Source organism: Rutidosis leptorrhynchoides, chromosome 9, assembly GCF_046630445.1.
Source record: "Rutidosis leptorrhynchoides isolate AG116_Rl617_1_P2 chromosome 9, CSIRO_AGI_Rlap_v1, whole genome shotgun sequence".
NCBI lineage: Eukaryota > Viridiplantae > Streptophyta > Magnoliopsida > Asterales > Asteraceae > Rutidosis > Rutidosis leptorrhynchoides.
In genome coordinates, this window is record NC_092341.1 from 334,579,070 (window position 1) to 334,603,937 (window position 24,868).

Consider the following 24,868-nt stretch of genomic DNA (forward strand, 5'->3'; position numbering starts at 1 on the left):
TACCCCATCTTGCTCAAAAATTGTCGTACATCGCTTGTTTGACACGATTTGAACCAGTAACAATGGTAGCTAATCATTGTTACGCGAGCACGTCGCATTATCTTGCTAGTACAACGTCTATCTCGCTTGATGATTGCTAACACAACACAAAACAATTAGTGCAAGGTTAGTTCACATAAACCTAAGCACTAATCAACTCCCGGTCCGACCCGTCTCCTAAAAGTCCCGCATAAAGCGCATACACAATTAAGTCTAAGTCTAGGCACCTATCTCAAGTCGCCTAAATCCCTTAGTCCATGCTCTGATACCACTTGTAACAACCCAAACCAAATCACAATCGAACCCGCTTAAAATATATAACAATTTTTTTTTCTCTGTTCAGCTAATGGCCCGGCGCGCCAAAAGCCTGCGCGGAGCTCCAAAACGGTCTGTCCCATTTTTCCATTTTTGCGAAAAAGATCGGCCACTTCCCGACATAATTAGACAAAACGCTTTTAACCACATATTCAAACATGTAAAACTAACACGATTCAAACATAAAATGAGTTTTACAAAGCGGGGCCCACATCGGTCGTTTTACGAGTTTAATACATAACGAGAGTTTCGAACACCAAAAAGTTTAAATGCCAAACGACTCAACGAGCATGGTGTTTGGGGTTAAACTACCCAAGTCTCGGTCAAACTCCAAAAAGCCAACACTTCCAAAAAGGCATCCCCTATCAACAAAGCGGGAACTCTACTCCAAAATAATGCCCTTACCCTTGTCCACAACCGAGCCTATAAAAAGGTAAACAACGAGAGGGTACGCAAAGCTTAGTGAATGCAATAATTATACATATACATATATAATATATCTACTTGCAAACACTTACACAATACCGTACACAAGCTAGCAATTCGACAACCATGCAAAACATTATGCATATACCAATAACCGCAATTCACATTGAGCTAGCAATAACAAAAGCATATAGTTCATAATTAAATATGCTAATACACAATTCATACAACCATGGTTAACCAATCGTAATAGGAATGGTACTCAAATTTCCAATCGGTGTTCATAACAACCGTTAGTGCACAACACATATATCACTAACCCTTGGACAACACATATCCGTTTATAAAATCGTTAGTGTACAACACATATAACACTAAATTGGACAACACATATCCATTCATAAACCATTAGTGTACAACACATATAACACTAAATTGGACAACATATATCCGTTCTTAAAACCGTTGGCGTACAACGCATATATCACTAACTTGGACAACACATATCCATTTCTACAAATAAACACATCATATACGTATATGTATACTTATTCCACTCACCTTACGCCTTCGGTGAATCAATAAACCAAGCTTAAATCTTAAAGGTAACGCACCTATTATAATGTACATATAATCAAACAACCATTCAAGTTGGCCAAACTCACAACACTCACCATTACTAAGTCATTTTGACCCATTTGGACACTTACCCTAAAATCGGGTCAACTCACACCAAAACCCTAATATTAGCTAAGATAGGTTTAAAACACACTTCAACACAAGGTTTATGCATTAATCACAAACATTAACTAACTTAGGTCCATTTTGACCCATTTGACCAATTTAAGGTCAACACACCTATTTCGGGTCATACACTAACCCACACATCACCCATTTACACATACATAGGTGTGCTAGCAATTTACTAACTAATTTGAGTTTATAACATCAATTTAACACTTTGAAAACCATAGTTAGTCATCTTTGAGTCTACATAACCCAAATTCACCCAAAACACCCAATTCACCAACAAATGGGTTTTAAGTTCATCACTTACCCCAAACCCTAATCCTTAATCAAATTAAAATCAAGAAATCAATATTAGAGCATACCACTACCACTAAAACGTAGCTAGCGACTAGATGAACGACTTTAGAACTCGCACTAAGACCCGATTCAACCTCCTTCTTCCTTTAATGGAGCTCTCTCACTCTAGAACTTCCTCTTTCTCTAGGATTTAATGGAAAGTGATAAGGTAGATGGAAATGGAGTAAATGAGACTCCAACAACTGATCCCAAGCCTTAAAGTTGGATCCCATGTGAATTTACCAAAAAGCCTTAAAATATCTAATTTAAAAGCAAGACATGAGCTGTCAGCCCGTAATGGCGCGACGAGCCATAATTCTGCGCGGCGCGCAGATAGCCTGGGCAGAATTCTTTTCTCTTTTTAAAACATACAAAGAAACCCCACAATTCATTCAACCTAATTACACATATGAACAAGGAAATATTCGGGTCTTACAGTACCCCTCTTAGTTCAAATTCAAAACAAGCTTGCTCTCCCTCTGGATTAGCAACAGTAGGTTGTGTAGCTTCCACAAACCTAATCCTTCTATTCAGAAGTTCTATATCTGTCACAGCTACACTGACAGTAGAACTCAGAGCAGGCCATAATGTATGTCTCTCTAGAATTGCAGTCCAGTAGTTGCAGGGAATGTTGGTTTCAGTGTATAAATAAGAAATAGAAGACCACAAGATGTTATCATAAAATACATATCTCTATTCTTATTTCCTTTGAAATCCTTTGTATTTTCCAGATTTTATAATTTTTATGGATTTTCTAAGTTATAAAAACCATCCAATATGAACAAGCAATTGACAAGCATGATACTCTTATGATACTCATCACAATACACAATCATCATGTAAAGTTAATTATATAACACAAAGAATCAGAACAACACTTAGTCAATTTTAAGCACAATTCAAGCAGATTCGGTATTCATGAAAACTTCAGATTCGGTAACCAAATAAGCTTGAGTTTTCATATCAAAGACTTAAATAAAGCATGTTAAGTGTTTCAAGTTGAAAAACACATTATTTTTAAAGTACCAAAATACAGACTCAGTATCATGCCAAGAACAGATTCGGTATCTTCAAAAATCATAGATAATCACCCAAACATGCATATTTAGTCTTATATCATGCAAAAACATTATCATTATCAATTAACAACACAAACAAATCAGAAAAACATGTTAAACATTTGAACAGTCTCGGTACTGTAGCAAGAACACATTCGGTATGTATAGAATCCATCAAATACTCAATTAAACATGTAATCAGACTCGGTCAATTGATAGATCAACTAATTTAACATAGATTTGACAAGATTTCATGTTAATTAACCAAATCATAAGAGTTTAATCTAAGAATTAAGAAACTCGACTCAGATTCGGTATAATCAACACTTTTCAAAATTTAGAGTCACAATCATGTTATTTGCAATCCTTTCTTGTTTATAAGTGTGCAATTATCTCAGATCTACAATATGTGTATCTTAGATTCAATTAAAACAAAGAATTACCAACGATTTGAAGATACAGAAGACGAGATTCGGTAGATTAGGTAGATTCGGTAAGATTAATCAGATTCGGTATGTAATTAGTAAAAAGTGAGAGAAAGTTTGACTTTGACCCTGCTATTTATAGATACCGAATGTTTTTGAAAACATGGGCCTTACCGAATGGGCCTTATTTACCGAATGCAGTCCATTTTTCAAATTTAAACAAATTCTCTTCAAATTTTGACAAATCTTTATCAAAAATCATTCAAGATTATCACATTTTTAATGAAAAACATTTCTGAGACAATTTTTGAAAATTTTGAACTTACCGAATCTGTGCAGTTGGTTGTCAGATTCAGTATAATGCTAAAAATAGCATTTATTCAGTAAAATTCAAATCTTTTTGGATTTTAACTTTTCCAATTTTTATGAATTTTCTCAAAACAAGATTTGTACTTAGAAAAACTTTGAATTATGTACAAAGTACAAATCTTCAGTGATACCAATTATTAAAATGGGTTCATACTAAGATGTATACAAGCCTTAGTGAATTATTTCAGATATAAAACAAAGAGTTTATGAAATTCACTTTTGAAAATCCATTTTTCTTTTCATTTTCTGCCATTTTCTCCCCCTCAAAATGTGATATACAGAAAGTAAATCACCATTTTGATATGTTCCCAAGAAAATGAATTAACTCTCCCTTGAAATATGATATCAATGAGTTACCTCCCCCTTTCGTAACCATTGAAAAATAAACCCATGAAGTTAACATAAATCTAAAGGCTCCCCCTTGAAAGATGTTATCTAAAGCAGAAGAAATCAGTTGCTCCCCCTAGAAAGTATCTACTCCCCCTAAACACAAGATCCCAAGTATAAGTCCCAAAAGATCTAAGGAATGTTAAGCACTATATTCTACCATGCCAATCTCTTTGATCAAGAACTTTAGCCTAAGTTTATATAAAGGTTTAGTGAACATGTCAGCTAATTGCACTTTGGTAGGCACAAAGTATAACTCTACATCCCCTTTTTCTACATGGTTCTTAATGAAATGATAACAAATATCTATGTGTTTAGTCTTAGAATGCTGGACCGGGTTGCATGTAAGTGCTATAACACTTTGAGAATAACAGTAAATTGGAGTCTTAGAAATCTTAAAACCATAGTCCAAAAGTTGAGTTTGCATCCACAAAACTTGTGAACAACAGTGAGCTGCAGCAATATACTCAGACTCAGCTGTTAATAAAGACACACAGTTCTGCTTTTTGGATGACCAACCAACTAGCCTATTCCCCAATATCTGAATTGATCCAGATGTGCTTTTTCTATCAACATGGCAACCGCCATGATCTGTATCAGTATAAGCAGTGAGATTGAAATCGGATCCATGAAGATACCAGATTCCAAGGTTAGGTGTACCTTTAAGGTACTGAAAAATCCTAACAACCGCTTTGGAGTGGGATTTCTTAGGGTTTCACTGAAAGCGGGCACAGAAAATTACAGAAAGTGTAATATCTGGTCTACTTGCAGTCAGATACATTAAAGAGCCAACCATGCTTTGATAAAGCGTAATGTCAAAGGGTTCCCCATTAGCATCAGCATCCAGTAAAGTCCTCATTGGGGTTGTCATTGGTTTTAAAGCAGCCATTTTAAAACGTTTTAGCATATCTTTGATATACTTTGTTTGACTGATAAAAATCCCGTTTGATAATTGTTTTACTTGTAACCCCAAGAAGAAATTAAGCTGGTCAAGTATCCTCATTTCGAATTTGTTGGCCATAAGGTCACCAAATTCTTTGCATAAGGCCGGGGATGTGGAACCAAAAATAATATCATCAACGTAAATTTGAACCAAGAGAATGTGACCGTGGTTTTTACGGATGAATAGCATTGTATCAATCGTTCCACAAGAGAAGCCATTATCCAGCAAATACTGTGTCATGGTCTCGTACCATGTAAGCGGTGCTTGCTTCTGACCATACAAAGCTTTCTCCAAGTAGTAGACGTGGTTTGGATGAATGAGATCGACAAAGCCTTCTGGTTGATCCACATAAACTTCCTCTTGAAGATGACCATTCAGAAAAGCAGTTTTGACATCCATTTGAAACACCTTGAACTTCATATGAGAAGCAAATGCAAGGAAAAGACGTATAGCCTCAATCCTAGCAACCAGAGCAAACGTTTCATGATAATCAATACCCTCTTGTTGTCGATATCCTTTGGCCACAAGATGTGCCTTATTTCGAACCAAAATTCCATCAGAATCCTTTTTGTTCTTAAAAATCCACTTAACCCCTATTGGTCGTTGACCCGTTGGTCTTGGAACTAATCTCCATACTTTCAAACAATCAAACTGATTGATCTCTTCTTGCATTGCTACCACCCAGTTCGGATCTAGTAAAGCTTGAGCAACCATTGTTGGTTCAATCTTACTAAGAAAGGCAGTGTATAGACACATATTCTGTAACGACCCTACTTTTTTAGTTATCTTTTACCGTTAATTATTTAACGATCGTTAACTGTTATTCGTGCCACGTCATTTTTATGACCTATATTATTATTTTTGTAATAATATATTAATTATTATGTGTTAAATGAATATTTGTATTCATATTTTAAATTGTACGTTTATAAGAATCGCGGATTAATATCCGGCGAATCTTTTCGATTTTCAAACCAACGGTCGAGCTTTTGGGATTTTTAAGTCCTAATTATTTTAAATATGATATTTTAATATCATATATTTATATATGGTATTTATATATATTTTTTGTTACGTATTTGTTATCTCTCCGAATTTTCAATCGCGTAGTCGTGTTTTCGCGTTTCGGGTTTCGATCAGGCATTCGGGCCACAAGGAAATTACATTTAAAAAAATTAGGCTAGTAGGGCCCACCCACTCACCCCATTCTGTGACGAAATGGAAATTTCCGACCAAATTTAAACTTAAATTTTTTATAATTTCGACAAGATAAGCAAAGTCAGTTAAACCGAGTCTCAAAATTTTGAACTGTTTCGTATATGCATTTGATCTTTGACTGTTCTCAATGATTCATGAACCATTACTTGTAAAGAAATATGTGCATATATATATATATATATATATATATATATATATATATATATATATATATATATATATATATATATATATATATATATATATATATATATATATATATATATATATGAAGTATATTGGACATAAAAATATAGTTTCGAGTTTAGTTAGTAAACGATCGGAACACTCGCTTATCATTCGATGGTTAGTTAAATAAGTTAAATATGATTTTAAAAATAAATTGGTGGAACACGTTTTAGTTTATTTTATTATATTATAATTAATGTTATATTATTATTATTAAAATTATTGATCTCCGTTTTCAATTGATTAAATGTCTAATAATATTACTTTGAATTGAAGTTCAATAATTTTCCTTTCGGTTCTCCATCCCTGTCAATATATGAACTATTTGTGTACACTTGTTTACTGTGCATAAATGTTGATTGAGAAATACTGTTCTTGATTGATCACCACACACTCTGCATGATCTATGTATTCACTTTAATCATTCTAGTATCCATTTTTCATTCGACATATCCAACCACTCTTCTAGGATTCTATCATGCTGCACCTTTTAAATTTTTGATGTTAAAGCGAAGGGGTATAAAATAGTTATATTTTTACTAGGAAATACTATTAAATACGATACAATTTTACACAAGTTATTTATTTATTTATAGAGTGAATATACCTAAACCTTGCTACAACACTTATAGGCAGTGTACCTAATCGTACCGTAGTGTAGTTTTTAGTAAGTCCGGTTCGTTCCACAGGGATCTTAGCCAAATTTAACGCTATATTTTTAAAACTATATTTGTATATATATATATATATATATATATATATATATATATATATAAGTAATATTATTATTATAAAAAGGGGGTTTTTACCGTTTAGTGACCGGTTTGTCGATTTTAAAACTTTAGTCGCAGTTAAAACCTAATGTAAAATATTAAAAATAAATATAACTTAAATTAAAGCTTAAAGTAAATAATGATAATTAAAGTGCGATAAATTAAAGTGCGATAAAATAAAATTGCGATAATTAAAAAGTACGATAATTAAAAGTGCAATTAAATAAAATGACAGTAAATAAAAGTGCGATAATTAAAAGTGCAATTAAATATGAAATATAGGAATTATGCTTATTTAAACTTCCGTAATCATGATGTTTGACGAGTTGATTTTAGTTTATTACCATGGGTTAATTGTCCTTTGTCCTGGATTATTTAATATGTCCGTCTGGTTTTTGTCCATAACAGTCCATCAGTCATAAATATAAAGTGCGAGTGTCCTCATCAAATTATCCTTATATCCGAAGTCAAATATTCCAACTAATTGGAGACTTAAACTATAATTACACCAATTTTCCTTGTATATAATTCACCCCTGTTTTAATAAGTCCATTGACTATTAATCCATTCCCGTGTCCGGTTAAATGAACGATTATTAGTACTTATAAATACCCCGCCCATCGTGTCCGGTCGAGTGTATGTGGTTATTTATATGTACGTCTAATTGTAAATCTTTATATTAAATTAACAAACTATCATTTAATTAAACAAATATAAAGCCCATTAATAGTCCATAGTCTAATTTCCACAAGTGTCGTTCTTTTGTCCAAACCCCAATTATGGTACAAAGCCCAATTACCCAATTTTAATATTTTAGCCCAACATCACGATTACTTCGGCTTAAATAAGCATAATAATAACTTAGCTACGAGACATTAATTTAAAAAGGTTGAACATAACTTACAATGATTAATAATAGCGTAGCGTTACACGGACATAATTTCGACTTACACACTTACAACATTCGCTAACATACCCTTATTATTATTAAATTTAAATTAAAATTAAAATTAATATATATATATATATATATATATATATATATATATATATATATATATATATATATATATATATATATATATATATATATATATATATATATATATATATATATATATATATATATATATATATATACAACAGAGAGATAGAGAGGATTAGAAAAAGGTGTGTTTTTGTTCAACCAAACTGCGAAATTTATAGGACCTGACCCTCAAATTGGGGCCATGCGATCGCATGGATTTCCTTTGCATTTTCCATGCGATCGCATGGAGTCTAGGGACAGCTCACATAACTTTGTTTTCTTGTTTGCTTATGGTTTTAATATACAATATAATATATATATATATATATATATAATTTTAAGAATTAATTATATATTATATTATATTCATGTGCGTAGTTGACTTGTAATTTTTAGTCCGTTACATCGCGCGTTGAGAGTTGGCTCAGGTCCCGTTCTGGATTTTCGAACGTCCTTTCGTACTATTTAATATCTTGTACTTTGCGTTTTGCAATTTGTAATTTGCACAAAAAATTATTTTCCTTAACTCCCAAAATCCGCGCAAGTCTTTAACTCACTTTTAGTGGCACTTTTGAGTGCACTATGGCTTTAGTGGCACTTTTCAGGCTTTAGTGGCACTTTTTCTTCAATTCTTTAATCTTCGTGCTTTGTCTTCACATTTATTTATTTAAACGATTACAACTTAAAAATAGAATAATTACAACTAAAAACTTTACATATTGGGATGATATTGCGACTAAATATATGTTCGTTTGGAGCACTATCAAATATCCCCACACTTGAGCGTTGCTTGTCCTCAAGCAATACAGAACTTGAAATTAAATCACACAAATCACTTCTTTATTCTTCACACTTTATACATTAGTGATTTTGATACGGCGGTATAAACAATGATAGTAACGTTGTGGTTTACAGTCCCACATGACTATGAAAATTTAGATCCTTAAGGAAATTGGATCTTTATGAAAACATTTGATATTTTGAAAATTCATTCTAGCTTTTACCCTAGATAAGTTTTCCGGAATAACCCTTCACCGGTGTTTGCAAAATGTTTTTGTGGGTTTCAGATTTTAAAATTTTAGCTCAAAACTTATGGTTTTGTGTTACCCACTTGCTAACCTTGTATTAGGAAAGCAACACGTCCAGTTACTTGTTCCGTATATTACCTTTCGGTAAACTACCGTCCGGTTATAAAGGAAAGTGTTGAACAAGCAACTGTTAAGGAAATGTCTCGTGACATGCAGATGATTATGGTCAAAAACATGTCGGATGCAATTACTATCCTTTGTATTAGCAATAGTAAAGATCACCCTATTGTTTTTCGGTCTGGCACAAGGTCCTGTCTTCGACCATGCTATGCAACCACCGTTCTTACGGTTGACACCCGATTTGGTTCAGGTGATCTAATGAATTCCAGGTGAATTCCTAGGATTTTACATTCAATGGTAATGAACGCATTGAAAATGGGTTTTCAGAAAACAAATCGGTTTTAATTTGATCAAAATATTTTCTCGTTCAAGCTCGAGTTTAGATATCATTGAATTCCATGAGTTTGAATTCTCAATCTTTAAGGTCAATCTCAAGGATTGAGTAATATCAGGCTTAAAAGCTGATTTTTAATCTTTTAAGGAGATTATCCTTTTCTGGAGGTCTGATTCATTATTCTTATCAAGCTAATTTGCACAGCGCCCTCCCCATTTTACGAGATAAATCCTTCTCATGGTTAGGATAAATCTGACCACTTGGCGACCCTGTTTGATGCTGAGGTCCGTGGATTTCCAGCTGATTTTTGAGAAAACTTTTCAAGGTTTTTCGTAGACTCTACAATTGGTCTGGACGACAACTTCCTGACCTAAATCAAGAAGCGCGTGTCTTTTTCGGAAGACTTTACTTCCTTTTAATGATGGAATTGATTCATCGTGTAGATCCATCTATTCTTTCAAAGGTATTACAATAAATCGGGTAAAACTAATTAGTTTAGTCCAAAGCAAAAGTACCAGCAATAATTTGTACCAAATATGTGATATGTGTTTTTAAAGAACTTGGTAAATTCTTTCCACACTTAGCTTTTATTCATTCTTTTCTTTGCCTTTTTATTCTCCTCTTTTCCATTTTAAATGAATTCAAGCATTTTAGGTTGTTTCTCAATTTATGTCCTTTCCGAGGTAACGATAATTTCGGTATTAACACCTAGTTTTTATCGTTCATAAATATGTATAAACATGATTTTGAATTCATTTAGTTGAAATTTTTTCAAATTTTCACAAAATTTGGCAAATAAACCAAGTGCAAACCTGAGAGAATTTATAACCCTTCTCCACACTTGAGATCATGCAATGCCCTCATTTGCATGAAATCAGACTATAATAATAAATTCATGAGGGTGATTAGTGTAGTAAAGTGATTAAAAATACCCAGTTTGTAATTACTAAGGTCGTCGAATGATAGATGGCGCGCCTCATCATTCATTCCTTTTGTTGTAATTTCACATATGTTTTGCGTCTTATAGTCAAAATTAGTAGTTTTTGCTGAACTTAATCTTTAAAAGTGCGCTGTTTTACCTTGTTTTGTACATAACATAAACTACAAACATACATAATATTATTATTATTATTTTTTTATAAAACCTTTATTTATTAAAACAATTTAAATGAATAATATCTTTAAAACTTTGTTTCCTTTTACTTTAGGTAGTTTCGGAATGTTTACCTAGTCCGTCCATCGACAAAATTTAAAATTTGTCATTTTTAAAGCGATTGTTTTAAAAGCAAAGATTTTTTTGGGGTTTTTTAATTTTTTTGGTATACTTTAGCTCAATAATATTAAAAATAATGATAACAGAATTTTTCGCCCCGCCCTCGGGTAAAGCAATTTCGGTTTCATGACCTAGTCTTCAACTTACGATGAATTTTAGAAATCATTTTTTAAACTTAATGAAATAAAGTAAATTTTTATTTTTAAATTTACACCAAACTTAAATTTAAAATGCATAAAATTTCATATTAATATTATTAATATTTTTGTACATTAATTTTACAAACTTATATTAAAAATATTAATATTTAAAATACTTACAAACTTAAATATATTGATTTTAAAAAGTTTACAATATTAATTTAATATTTATTTTAAAAACAAAGTAAAAATAAAAATTAAAAATCTTTTTGGTCTTTTATCCCACTTTAATCAATCGAATATTATCAAAAATATACGCCCCTCTTTTCGGTAAAGTAATTTCGGTTCCATAACCTAGTTTTACTCCTGACGAATTTCTGAAATATTTTGAGTTGATTGATTAAAGATATTTATACCTTAAGAATAAACGGTAAATTTCGTAGTGATGTAATAAATTTTTGTATGATATCAATAATTTCGGTTACGCATACCTAATTTTATTGAATACCAATTTAATACTTTATAGCGAACGATTCAGCGTTTATTATCAAAAGGTTAAAAGCAAAAAAAATAAAAATAAAAACTGTACATACTTATCTGTGAGATAGAATTCTCAGAGACCTGCTTTAGCTGACTCATAGGAGAGTCGTGTGATTTGGTTCTCCATAGCTACGTAAGCATAACCTCGAATCTTCAATATCTTTTCTTCTAAACATATGAACGGTCCTTCTCTGCATAGAGTAACAAATTCGGTATTTGAATATGTTTGATTATTTGAACATTTACCTTCGTGTGACCATTTTCCGCATTTATAACATCTTTCAAGGTGTCGTGCACTTCTTTTTGTTGCGGATTTTGATTTTCCTTTACCAAAATGTATCTTATGATGATCTTTTCTGAGTTCTTTTCTTACTCCGTCCATTTTGCCTCTTATGAATGATACCAAGTCACTCGGAAGTGTGTCATTATTACGTTTAGTAATCATAGCGTGTAGCATTAGACCATGGTTCAGATCAAAGGAATTCTTCATCTAGTAAAACCTAAAAATATAAAAATTTAGAATAGGGGGAGAAGACTAGTTCTTTAGGGTCTGCTAGGGAAAGACCATTCGGATTCCATTCTCGGAAACTACACGAAAACAGAATATCTAACTCTAACAGAAATACATATTACCCTAAAAATATTCGAACTTTCCCACACTTGGTTAGCTGTGGTGTCGAAATTGTGATTAGCTTCATCTTCAACTTCCATTAGATTATCTTTGTAATGTTTAACTCTGTGAGCATTAACCTTAAATTCAACCCCATTTGAATTTATTAATTCTACAGTTCCGTATGGGAAAATTCTTTTGACTATGAATGGTCCAGACCATCTTGATTTCAATTTTCTAGTAAATAGCTTGAATCGTGAATTGAAAAGAAGAACTCTGTCTCCTTCTTTAAATTCTTTTGAACTTCTGATTCTTTTATCATGCCATTTCTTCGTTCTTTCTTTATAGATTAACGAATTTTCATATGCTTCATGTCTTAATTCTTCTAATTCGTTTAGTTGACTTAACCGTAGACGTCCAGCTTCATGTAAATCAAGATTACATGTCTTCAAAGCCCAAAATGCTTTTTGTTCAATTTCTACTGGAAGGTGACATGCTTTTCCATAAACGAGTCTAAAAGGTGTGGTTCCAATTGGAGTTTTGTATGCTGTTCTAAAAGCCCAGAGTGCATCCTCCAATTTCATAGACCATTCCTTCAGATTTGATCCTACAGTTTTCTCTAGAATACGTTTTAATGCGCGGTTGAGATTTTATGAGTTACTCCATATCTTTTGAGAACTTTCTCAAGTTGATTATTACAGAAATGAGTACCCTCACTTATTAAAGCTTTCGGTGTTCCGAACCTTGCAAAAAGACGTTTTAAAAAGTTGACTACAACTCGTGCATCGTTAGTTAGGAGAGCTTGTGCTTCCGCCCATTTAGATACATAATCAATGGCAACGAGAATGTAGAGATTATTATGAGATTTTGGAAATGGACCCATAAAGTCAATACCCCAAATGTCAAATACTTCACATACTTGAATGACATTTTGTGGCATTTCATCACGTTGACTTATTTTTCCGGCCCTTTGAAAAGCATCGCAGGATTTGCAAAGAAGGTGTGCGTCTTTGAAAATTGTAGGCCAATAGAATCCAGCATCGTAAACTTTTCTTGCTGTGAGTTGAGGCCCATAATGCCCTCCTGTTGGTCCTGTGTGACAATGGTTTAAGATTTGACTAGCTTCTTCTCCGAATACACATCAACGTATTATTTCATCGGGACAACTTTTAAACAAATGTGGATCTTTCCATAAATAGTGTTTTATATCACTAAAGAATTTCTTTCGTTTTTGGTATGACAACCCTTTTTCAAGGAATTTCATTATAATCTATCTTCAATAGATATTCATCAGGAAAGTTATCTTGTATGGCCGATTCATTGAGAACTTCTAATTCAGGATTTTCAAGACAAGAAAGATGATCAGCGGCGAGATTTTCTGCTCCCTTTTTATCTCGAATTTCAATATCGAACTCTTGTAAGAGTAAGATCCAACGGATTAATCTTGGTTTGGCATCTTGTTTTGAAAATAGGTATCTAAGAGCAGAATGGTTGGTATAGACCACCGTTTTAGCTAGAACGAGATATGAACGAAATTTGTCAAAAGCAAAGACAATAGCAAGGAGTTCTTTTTCAGTAGTTTTGTAATTCGTTTGTGCTCCTTGTAATATCTTACTAGCGTAATAAATAGGTTGAAATCGTTTTTCAATCCTTTGTCCTAAAACGGCTCCCATTGCAAAGTCACTTGCATCGCACATAAGTTCAAACGGTAGATTCCAATTTGGAGTTATCATGATCGGCGCATTAGTGAGTTTCTCTTTAAGAATATTAAAAGATTTGATGCATGAAAAGATGAATGAAGCATCCTTTTCTAGGAGTTTATTCATAGGAGTGGCAATTTTAGAAAAATCTTTTATGAAACGTCGATAAAAACCGGCATACCCTAGAAAACTCCTAACTCCTCTAACATTGGTGGGATGTGGAAGTTTAGCAATTACATCTACTTTAGCTCTATCCACTTCAATTCCTTCCTTTGAAATTTTATGACCAAGAACGATGCCTTCTTTAACCATGAAATGGCATTTCTCCCAATTAAGAACTAGATTTGATTGTTCGCATCTAATAAGCATTCGTTCAAGATTAACTAGACATGATTCAAAAGTATCACCGAAGACTGAAAAGTTATCCATGAAAACTTCCATGCATTCTTCTATCATGTCGTGAAAAATGGCCATCATGCACCTTTGAAAGGTTGCAGGGGCGTTACAAAGTCCAAATGGCATGCGTTTGTAAGTAAAAGTACCATAAGGGCAATGTGGTTTTCTCTTGACCTTCAGGTGCTATTGGAATTTGAAAATATCCGGAAAAACCGTCAAGAAAACAATAGTAACTATTCCCGGCTAATCTTTCCAACATTTGATCAATGAAAGGTAAGGGAAAGTGATCTTTTCTAGTGGCGTCATTTAATTTTCTATAATCAATACAAACACGCCATCCTGTTACAGTCCTAGTAGGAATAAGCTCATTTTTCTCATTTGTGATGACAGTCATGCCACCCTTCTTAGGTACGCATTGAACTGGGCTTACCCATGGACTATCAGAGATTGGATAAATTAAACCTGCATCTAGCAGTTTAATTATTTCTTTCTTAACAACATCTTGCATATTAGGATTTAGTCTTCGTTGGCGTTGCACATACATTTTATGACCTTCTTCCATAAGGATTTTATGTATGCAATACGAAGGACTTATGCCTTTAATATCATGAATCTTCCATGCAATAGCTGGTTTATGAGCTTTTAGCACAGAAATGAGTTGAGATTTTTCATTTTTAGTAAGAGATGACGATATTATTACAGGTAATTCAGATTCACCATGTAAATAAGCGTATTCCAAATGGTTTGGAAGTGGTTTTAACTCTAATGTCGGTGGTTCTTCTATCAATGATTTGTATCGATATCTGTCTTCTTCTTTTAGCATTTGAATTTCTTCTGTTGTTAGTTCATATCCATTAGCCATAAGTGTAGCTAACATTTCAGTTTCATCTATTGGTTCAGTTCCTTCTCCCGTTCCTTGTAATTCTGGAAATTCTTCTAACAATTCTGCATGTGAATCTATAGTTTGAATATAATAACATGTATCATCTGCAGATTGCGGTTGTTGCATTGCTCTATCAACTAAAAAGGTAACACTCTCGTCCTCTATACTTAGGGTCAGTTTCTTACCGAACACGTCTATTATTGCTTTAGCCGTGTTTAAGAATGGTCTTCCTAATATGAGAGGAACTCGAAAATCTTCTTCGATGTCCAGAATAACAAAATCTACTGGAAATACTAAAGTACCAACTTTAACTAGCATGTTTTCCATTATCCCTCTAGGATATTTTACTGATCGATCGGCTAGTTGTATGCTTATTCGTGTTGGTTTCAATTCTCCAAGGTCTAGTTTTGCGTATAGTAAATACGACATTAAATTTATACTAGCACTTAAGTCTGCCAATGCTTCTATTGAACTAAGACTACCCAGAAGACATGGAATTGTGAAACTTCCTGGATCGGAAAGTTTTTCTGGTATCTTATTCAATAGCACTACAGAACAATTTGCATTCATAGTAACAGCCGAAAGTTCTTCCATTTTCTTTCTATTCGTGATTAGATCTTTCAAGAATTTAGCATACCTTGGCATTCTTGATATCACATCAATGAAAGGAAGATTTACATTTATCTGTTTAAACATATCCAAGAATTTGGATTGCTCGGCTTCAAGTCTTTCTTTTCTCATTTTACTCGGGTAAGGAAGTGGCGGTTGGTATGGTTTAACATAAGGTTTAGCCTTAATTGTGTTATCTTCATTAACCTTTTCAACTACCGATTCTGTTTCCTTATCTTGCTCAGATTGTGGTTTTTGTGGAGTAAGAATAGCGTCATCAGAGATTACCGGCATTTTAGGTGGGTTAAGTGTAATACCACTTCTTGTGGTAATGGCTTTAGCTGTTTCATTCCAGGGGTTAGCATTTGTATCACTAGGTAGACTTCCCAGTTTTCTTTCACCTATCAACCTTGCTAGGTTGCTTACTTCTTGTTCCAGATTTTGAATAGAAGCTTGTTTATTTCTAAATGCTTGAGGATTTTGTTCATTGGTTTGTTTCTGGGATGTGAAAAATTGAGTTTGAGATTCAACTAGCTTCGACATCATATCTTCTAAATTTGGATTTTTATCATCGGTTTGTGGTGGTTTATTTTGAAAAATAGGTCTTTGCTGATTGTAAGTATTATTGGATACTTGTTGATTGCTAGGACCTTGTTGGTTGTTCTATGGAATATTTCAATTATAATTCTGGTTTTGATTGTAGATTGGTCTTGGCGGTTGATAATTATTCTGATAATTATTTCCAGGCCTTTGGTTCATGTATGAAACATTCTCTATTTGTTCCATTGTTTGTTCAATACTAAGACAATCTTTTGCCAAATGTGGTCCTCCACACTGCTCACAACTAATTTGTATTGAGTGAATATCTTTAGTCATCTTTTCCATTCGTCTCTCGACAGCATCTATCTTTGCAGATATGGAATCAAAGTCATGGCTAGAATCGGCTCTAGCTGCTTTAGATGATCTAACGATATCTTTTTCTTGGTTCCATTCATGTGAGTGAGAAGCAGTGTTATCAATAATTTTGTAAGCGTCAGTTACGGTTTTCTTCATAATGGAACCACCAGCTGCTATATCAATGTCTTTTCTTGTAGTGATGTAGCATCCTTGGTAAAATATTTGTACTATTTGATAAGTGTCTAAACCATGTTGCGGACATCCTCTTAACAACTTTCCAAATCTTGTTCACGCCTCATATAGAGTTTCATTTGGCTTTTGTGTGAACGTAACAATTTCTCCTTGAAGTCTCACGGCTTTAGATGCCAGAAAGAATTGTTTAAGAAAATTTTTAACTAAAACATCCCATGTATCAATCGCCCCTTCAGGTAACGATTCTAACCAATCTTTGGCTTCTCCCTTTAAAGTCCAGGAAAATTACATGAGATAGATTTGTTCATCCTCAACTTCTCTTATTTTAAATAGAGTACGGATCCTATTAAAGGTTCGAAATGTTCATTTGGATCTTCCTTCGGCGCACCACTAAATTGGCATTGATTAGTCACCATGTGTAGGATTTGTCCTTTGATTTCATAATCTGGCGCATTAATGTCTGGTTGAGTAATTGCGTGACCTTGGCCAGTGCGTTTAGCTCGCATTCGGTCTTCCATACTTAGAGGTTCCAGATTTTCCATGATTGAATTTGTTGAATCTGAATCACTAGAGGATTCTGATTTAATGGGTTGTTCCTCGGCAATCTCTGTTTGAATGATTGGTGGTTCCGGAGGAAAGATTAATGGTTCAGGATCTCTGAATTGTCCCTGAATATCCTCCGGATTCTCAATTGTGAGGTCGGGTTCAAAAAATGGATTATCGGAAATTTGAATTGGAGTACTTGGTCGACTGGATGACGATTCTAAAGAAAAATCAACGGCGACAATATTGGCTAGATGTCTTGATCGAGTTACAGGTGGTGAACGTATAAAAGGTGGTGAACGTTTTGCTCGGTGCATTCACTGAATATCCTATTAGTTATAAAAGATAAAAATTATATAAGTTATCAAATTAATAGACTTTTCTGATTTTGCCCACGTTTCGAATAGCCAATAGATGCAGCAGGTAGCCAGGACCCTTTAAATCGGAAGCCCACAACTCGCCACTAACAAATCCAACTATTACTACGAACCAAAAAATTTTGGATGTCTATCAATTTAACCGCTTAAAATAATTATTTTTTTTATTATAAATTTTAGAGAAGAAATAGAAAATTCTATGTCCTAAAAACTAGAACGGCGAGAAATAAAAAAGAAAAAGAGTGCGTCGAAAAACGTCGAAAAATAAAAGGTCAAAAAATAATAAAAAGAACGTAGCACGTCGAAACTTAAAAGTCTAAAAACTAAAAATTAAAAGTTACGTCTAAAGATATTTATATTAAAGCTTAAAAGAAATACTATATCCAAAACGGTAATAACTTAAAAAGTACTAAAATCTTAGAACAGCGTCGCAAAATTCTAAAGCACCTAAATCTTAGTCTAAAGAAAAAGCACTTAAGGAATTTTACGGCAAAGCCTAAAAATCTAGAAATAAAAATAACTATGACAAAAACTATGACTTAAAACTAAATACGAATGAAAAATACAAATATTACGCTAAAACAAATAAAAAGATACAAAATATAAAAATAAACTTAAAGTTGTAAAAAGTACAATTTTTATAAAAACATTATTTTTATATTAATATTTTATAAAAGTATTAATTTTTATATATTAATAAAACTAATTTAAACTAAATATTACAAATTTATTAAAACTAAAATTAATTAATTTAAAACTAAACCCTAATTAGGGTTTTAATTAATTAATAATAATAATTAAAACTCCGTAATTAATGCAACAACCCAAGTTTCAATATCACACGTCTCAACATCACAATCCGTATCTCGAACTTAATCATTGTTCTACGAATCGTTCTACATCATTTATCTTCGTTCGACATGGCGATTATGTAATCTCTAATGTTTTAGAAATTATGTACTCTAGTTCTAGCCATAAATCTGATGAGTTTAATATCACATTAACTCATTAAATCCATGATTACATCTGAAGAAAATATATATGTATATATGTTTTCATAAAGATTATAATTAAAAATTCTTTCGTACAAACTGTTAATGGTGAAAATATTTTAACGGGTAGGTAATACCCGAGGAATATATAGATTTCACATTAATAAGTTACATTGTACATTCTTCGAATCTGATTCAACACTCATTTACTATCCTACTTAAATCTACCGATATACGAATCCGTTCACCAAAGAATAACTATTTTTATTCAAATTCAATTTCATATTTGGATTTTGACCTATCAGAATCCAACAAGTGGCATAATGAAGAAATAATGGACACAATAAAAATTGATTAGAAACAGACTAATTAACAATATGAAATTTTGTTAAGAAACCACGCTAACAAGATCCTAGCTAACTGTTCCTTGCTAACTGTTAATTTCGTATTACATTTTATTTTATCGCAATTTATTTTATCGCAATTTAATTCTCGCAATTTTATTTATCGTCATTTAATTTCTGTTATTTATTATACGCACTTTAAATATCGGGACACATATACAAGGTTTTGACATATCATATCGACGCATCTATATATATTATTTGGAATAACCATAGACACTCTATATGCAGCAATGCTGGAGTTAGCTATACATGGTTGAGGTTGATTCTACAATAATATATATACTTTGAGTTGTGATCGAGTCTGAGACATGTACACGGGTCACGATACGTATTAATTAATTCAAATATTATATATTAAGCTATATATGAATTATTGGACTGTTAACTGTGGACTATCAACTATGGACTGCCGACATTGGACAATTAAAATGAATTAAAATATTGATTATAACATATGAAACTAAACGATTCTTCAAGTTTGCCACCTGATTTCAACTTAAACCTTATTTGTATCTTGACGATTCCAATCTGCGTTCAAACCTTTCATGCTTCTTGAAAACACCTCAATCGAGAGGATGAACCAACCGCACTTCATCTACGGAAGAAAAGATTTATGCATATAGTTATGCACCTGAAAACTCTCGGAACCTGAGTAAACGTTTAATAGGTATCCGTGCTAGCTCCTTGGCGTTGGTATTACGGAAAATAACTTTGCAATCCCTTTCCAGAATTAACAAATTTTGTCACAGCTCCATCAAGTGAACTTCGACTTTTTGTTCGAAACAATCTTATTATAACTTTGATATATATGCGTGCTCTTTTATTGTTACCGGAGAACCTTTTATATTCCACCACATTACCATCAGCGTGTAATCATCTAAAAACACAATTCTCCTGAAAACACCTCGGATTGATAACCGACGATTCAGATATGACTGCATTAAATGCAGACGAAACAGTAAATTTGTAGATGGACTAAATGGCTAAGGGTTGATGATAAAGAATGGAGTGTTGGGAACGCTCGATTAAAAATTTGGTAATGAAAAACGGATTGAGCTAACCATGAAGGAGACCAAAGACAAATACAAGGACCAAACCTTATATTCAAAAATTTCAAGTAATTCTGGATCCTATGAAATAATTAGAGAATATCTTGCTCTGAAGTCATGTTAAAATCTTGCGGAAAATTTTTCTTCATCAACCTTCGAACGTAGAAATTCCAAAATATCATCATAAATATCTTCGATATTTCTGAGAATATTTTCATAAATATTCTTGTCCGAAATTATCTACCTTTTCGTGTTTTCTGTATTTCATTATATTGGAAACTTCTATAAAATCTAAATATAAATTATGAATGAATTGTGGAGAAGTGTTGGGAATTGAAGCATGAGTTAGTATAATATAATGGCGCTTGGCCAACGTGATTATATTACAGTAATTCATGCTGAGTTTCTAATTAAATGTGATGATGGTTCATAGTAGATCATGTGTCATGTTACATAACTCTTTCATTCTACTTAACCTCCGAACATATCAAGAAAAATATATTCTTGATAGTTCTATCTTCTGTAATTCTGGTAATTTAACCAATCAAATCGTGCTATTACAATTCTTATGCTTCGTATATTATGATCATTCAAACTTTCATACATATGAATTCTGGACCATTATTCATTTGACTTAAAGTCCGAAAGAAGAAAACAAAAGGGATGGAACTTCAAAACATAAAGGAAACGAAGAAGATGGATATATAGTGAAATATCCGACAGAGCAATCAAAACAGATTATCGCATTTAATCAAAGAGGATCCTAATTTCCTTAATTATCGAATAATCAAATCTTATATAGATTTCGAAGATTGTCTTTAATCCCTAAAATTCCGGAAATCCACCGTGACTATGCCAAAAGTTAAATCTCTATCTCAATCTTTTGTGATAGCTTCGCTCGCACGCTTCGAGTAAATCGAATTACTTTATCAATATTACTCAATATTGATAAAACTCTATTTATCAAACTCATAATCGTCATAAAAACATGTTATGGGTTAGCCAGGACCACCTAACTCAAATTTCGGGACGAAATTTCTTTAACGGGTAGGTACTGTGACGACCCGAAAATTTCCGACCAAATTTAAACTTAATTTTTTTTATAATTTTGACAAGATAAGCAAAGTCTGTTAAATCGAGTCTCAAAATTTTAAACTGTTTCGTATATGCATTTGATCTTTGACTGTTCTCAACGATTCACGAACCATTACTTGTAAAGAAATATGTATATATTTAAATATATATATATATATATATAAATATATATATATATATATATATATATATATATATATATATATATATATATATATATATATATATATATATATATATATATATATATATATATGAAGTATATTGGACATAAAAATATAGTTTCGAGTTTATTTAGTAAACGATCGGAACACTCGCTTATCATTCGATGGTTAGTTAAATAAGTTAAATATGATTTTAAAAATAAATTGGTGGAACACGTTTTAGTTTATTTTATTATATTATAATTATTGTTATATTATTATTATTATTAAAATTATTGATCTCCGTTTTTAATTGATTAAACGTTTAACAATATTACTTTGAATTGAAGTTCAATAATTTTCCTTTCGGTTCTCCATCCCTGTCAATATATGAACTATTTGTGTACACTTGTTTACTGTGCATAAATGTTGATTGAGAAATACTGTTCTTGATTGATCACCACACACTCTGCATGATCTATGTATTCACTTTAATCATTCTAGTATCCATTTTTCATTCGACATATCCAACCACTCTTCTAGGATTCTATCATGATGCACCTTTTAAATTTTAAATTATTATTATTATATTATTATTATTATTATTATTATTATTATTATTATTATTATTATTATTATTATTATTATTATTATTATTCTAATTTAAGTTACAGAAATATTTATGTATCTTATATCTATTCTCATATCTATATACATACAAGAGATATGCTTGTACTACTCGACAATCAAAAACAACTCATCAAAACAATTCATCATCTCCTGCTAGCTACTACCATTTCTATGCTATTTCTAGTTCTGGGTCGACATCAACAACAAACACCAATAACACGAGCCATTATCATCTAGTACAGCTATTATTAGGAATACATCTAATCGACTACCACCACAGATCATCACTAACTCACTCTCTCTCACATATCTCTCTCATTTTCTTTCTTTCTCTCTTGTTCTTCTTAGTGAATTCATCACCCCCACTGCCACAAGTTTCTGTTTCCAATTAATTCGAAAACAACCACTTTCCATCATCACCTATAAACAACCATTGTCGTCACCTTACTTTCCCTTCTCTCCTTGAACGGTGGTCTTCAACCATCTTAATCATCACCCTACGGCCATAATCACCACCACCTTTAGAAGCCCACCATAATCAACAACATGTTACCACTGTTGCTGTTATACGCCAATCGCCACAAGAACCACCATTAACCACTTGAATCACCATCGTTGCCACCATCACAACTTTCATCCCATCCGCCACCAAGAACCCAACACCATTATATCTTGTATTTGATTATGATACTGCTGCAGCTTTTGATTTTCTGTTTTGTACAACCATCAACAATCCCCACTTTCGAACACCAACCACTGCTACGCTATTATTTTTCTTCCGTTTCTTAATCACGATGAGCATAAGAGGAACTAATAATGATATCAAGTAGGTGAGTTGATCAATATAGTGAACATAAATATATGGCAAAAAGGGTATGCAAGTGGAATTACTTTTAGTCTAGTGGCAGACAAAGGAGGAATTGTGTTGGAATTATACGTGTAATATATTCGGTATAATCCAATCCGATTTAAACTGCAAACCAAACAACTTGTTTCATTGGCCGTGTCTCTTTCTTTCTGATATTGGGAAGTATATTTTACTATTGGGCTGTAGGAATTGGACCTGTCTTAATTAATGGGGGTGCTAGTTGGACCGGATTGTTATGCTAATCGTTTTCCTTTACTGCATTTACGAAGACTTCGTTTCTTTTTCTATTACTTGCTACTTCTGTTGGGGGAATTAAACGCGAATGACAAGAAGAAGAAGATGATGATATTAGTGAGATGTCATGATAAAGATGGTCCTTATGATGGATGATGATGAGTACGATTATGTATGATGATGTTAAAAGATGATGATGATGTATGATGCTGATAAAGATTGTATGTCGATGATGAATTATATTATCGAAGAAGATTATCACCTGTTGATTTCTCCTGCTCGTAAACTTGTTGATTTTGCCTTAGTTTATTAATCGATTTCTGCAGCAACTCACGAACGGCTCCTGGAACCGAACCCTCATTGATGCTTTATGATTTCAGCTACATTACGGACTTAATTAAACATACAAATTGCTTTTTACCTTGGGCCTATGATGGGCCGGATATGAATTAATAGGATTTAAGTTGTTGGGCCGAATTGAATATAAGGGGTTAAATAAATTCATGAGGGAATTAAAACAGAAATGTTAGAATAGAGGAGTGGCTGGGTGCTTCGTTGGTTTAACATGAGATCGAGGGTTCGAGTCCGGGCAATGCCATTCTATTCGTTTTGAAGCCTATTTTTTTGTGAGGTTCGTGAATCCAAGGTCAACCCTGCATTGTTCAGCTTCATCGTATGAATATTTTTACTACAAAATATTGTAGAGTGAGTTTCATTTGTTCCCTTTTTAAATGCTTTTGCAATATATATTTTTGGGACTGAGAATACATGCGCTATTTTTATAACTGTTTTACGAAATAGACACAAGTAATCGAAACTACATTATATGGTTGAATGATCGAAGCCGAATATGCCCCTTTTAGCTTGGTAGCCTAAGAATTAGGGAACAGACCCCCTAATTGACGCGAATCCTAAAGATAGATCTATCAGGCCCAACAAGCCCCATTCTGGAATTTGGAATGCTTTAGTACTTCGATTTTATCATGTCCTATGGGTGTCCCGGAATGATGGGGATATTCTATATGCATCTTGTTAATGTCGATTACCAGGTGTCCAATCCATATAAATGATTTTTATGCAGATTGCATGTTATTGAAAAATGAAAATATGAAATCTTGTGGTCTATTAAAATTATGGAAATGGTTGATTATGATAAATTAATGAACTCACCAACCTTTTGGTTGACACTTTAAAGCATGTTTATTCTCAGGTATGAAAGAAATCTTCCGCTGTGCATTTGCTCATATTAGAGATATTACTTGGAGTCATTTATGACATATTTTAAAAGACGTTGCATTCGATTTGTCGAGTTCATCAAGATTATTATCAAGTCATTTATAGTTTGGATATATTATGAAATGGTATGCATGCCGTCAACTTTTGATGTAACGAAAGTTTGTCTTTTTAAAAATGAATGCAATGTTTGTAAAATGTATCATATAGAGGTCAAGTACCTCGCGATGTAACCAAATGTAATGTATTCGTCCAGATGGATTAGGACGGGTCCTTTCACA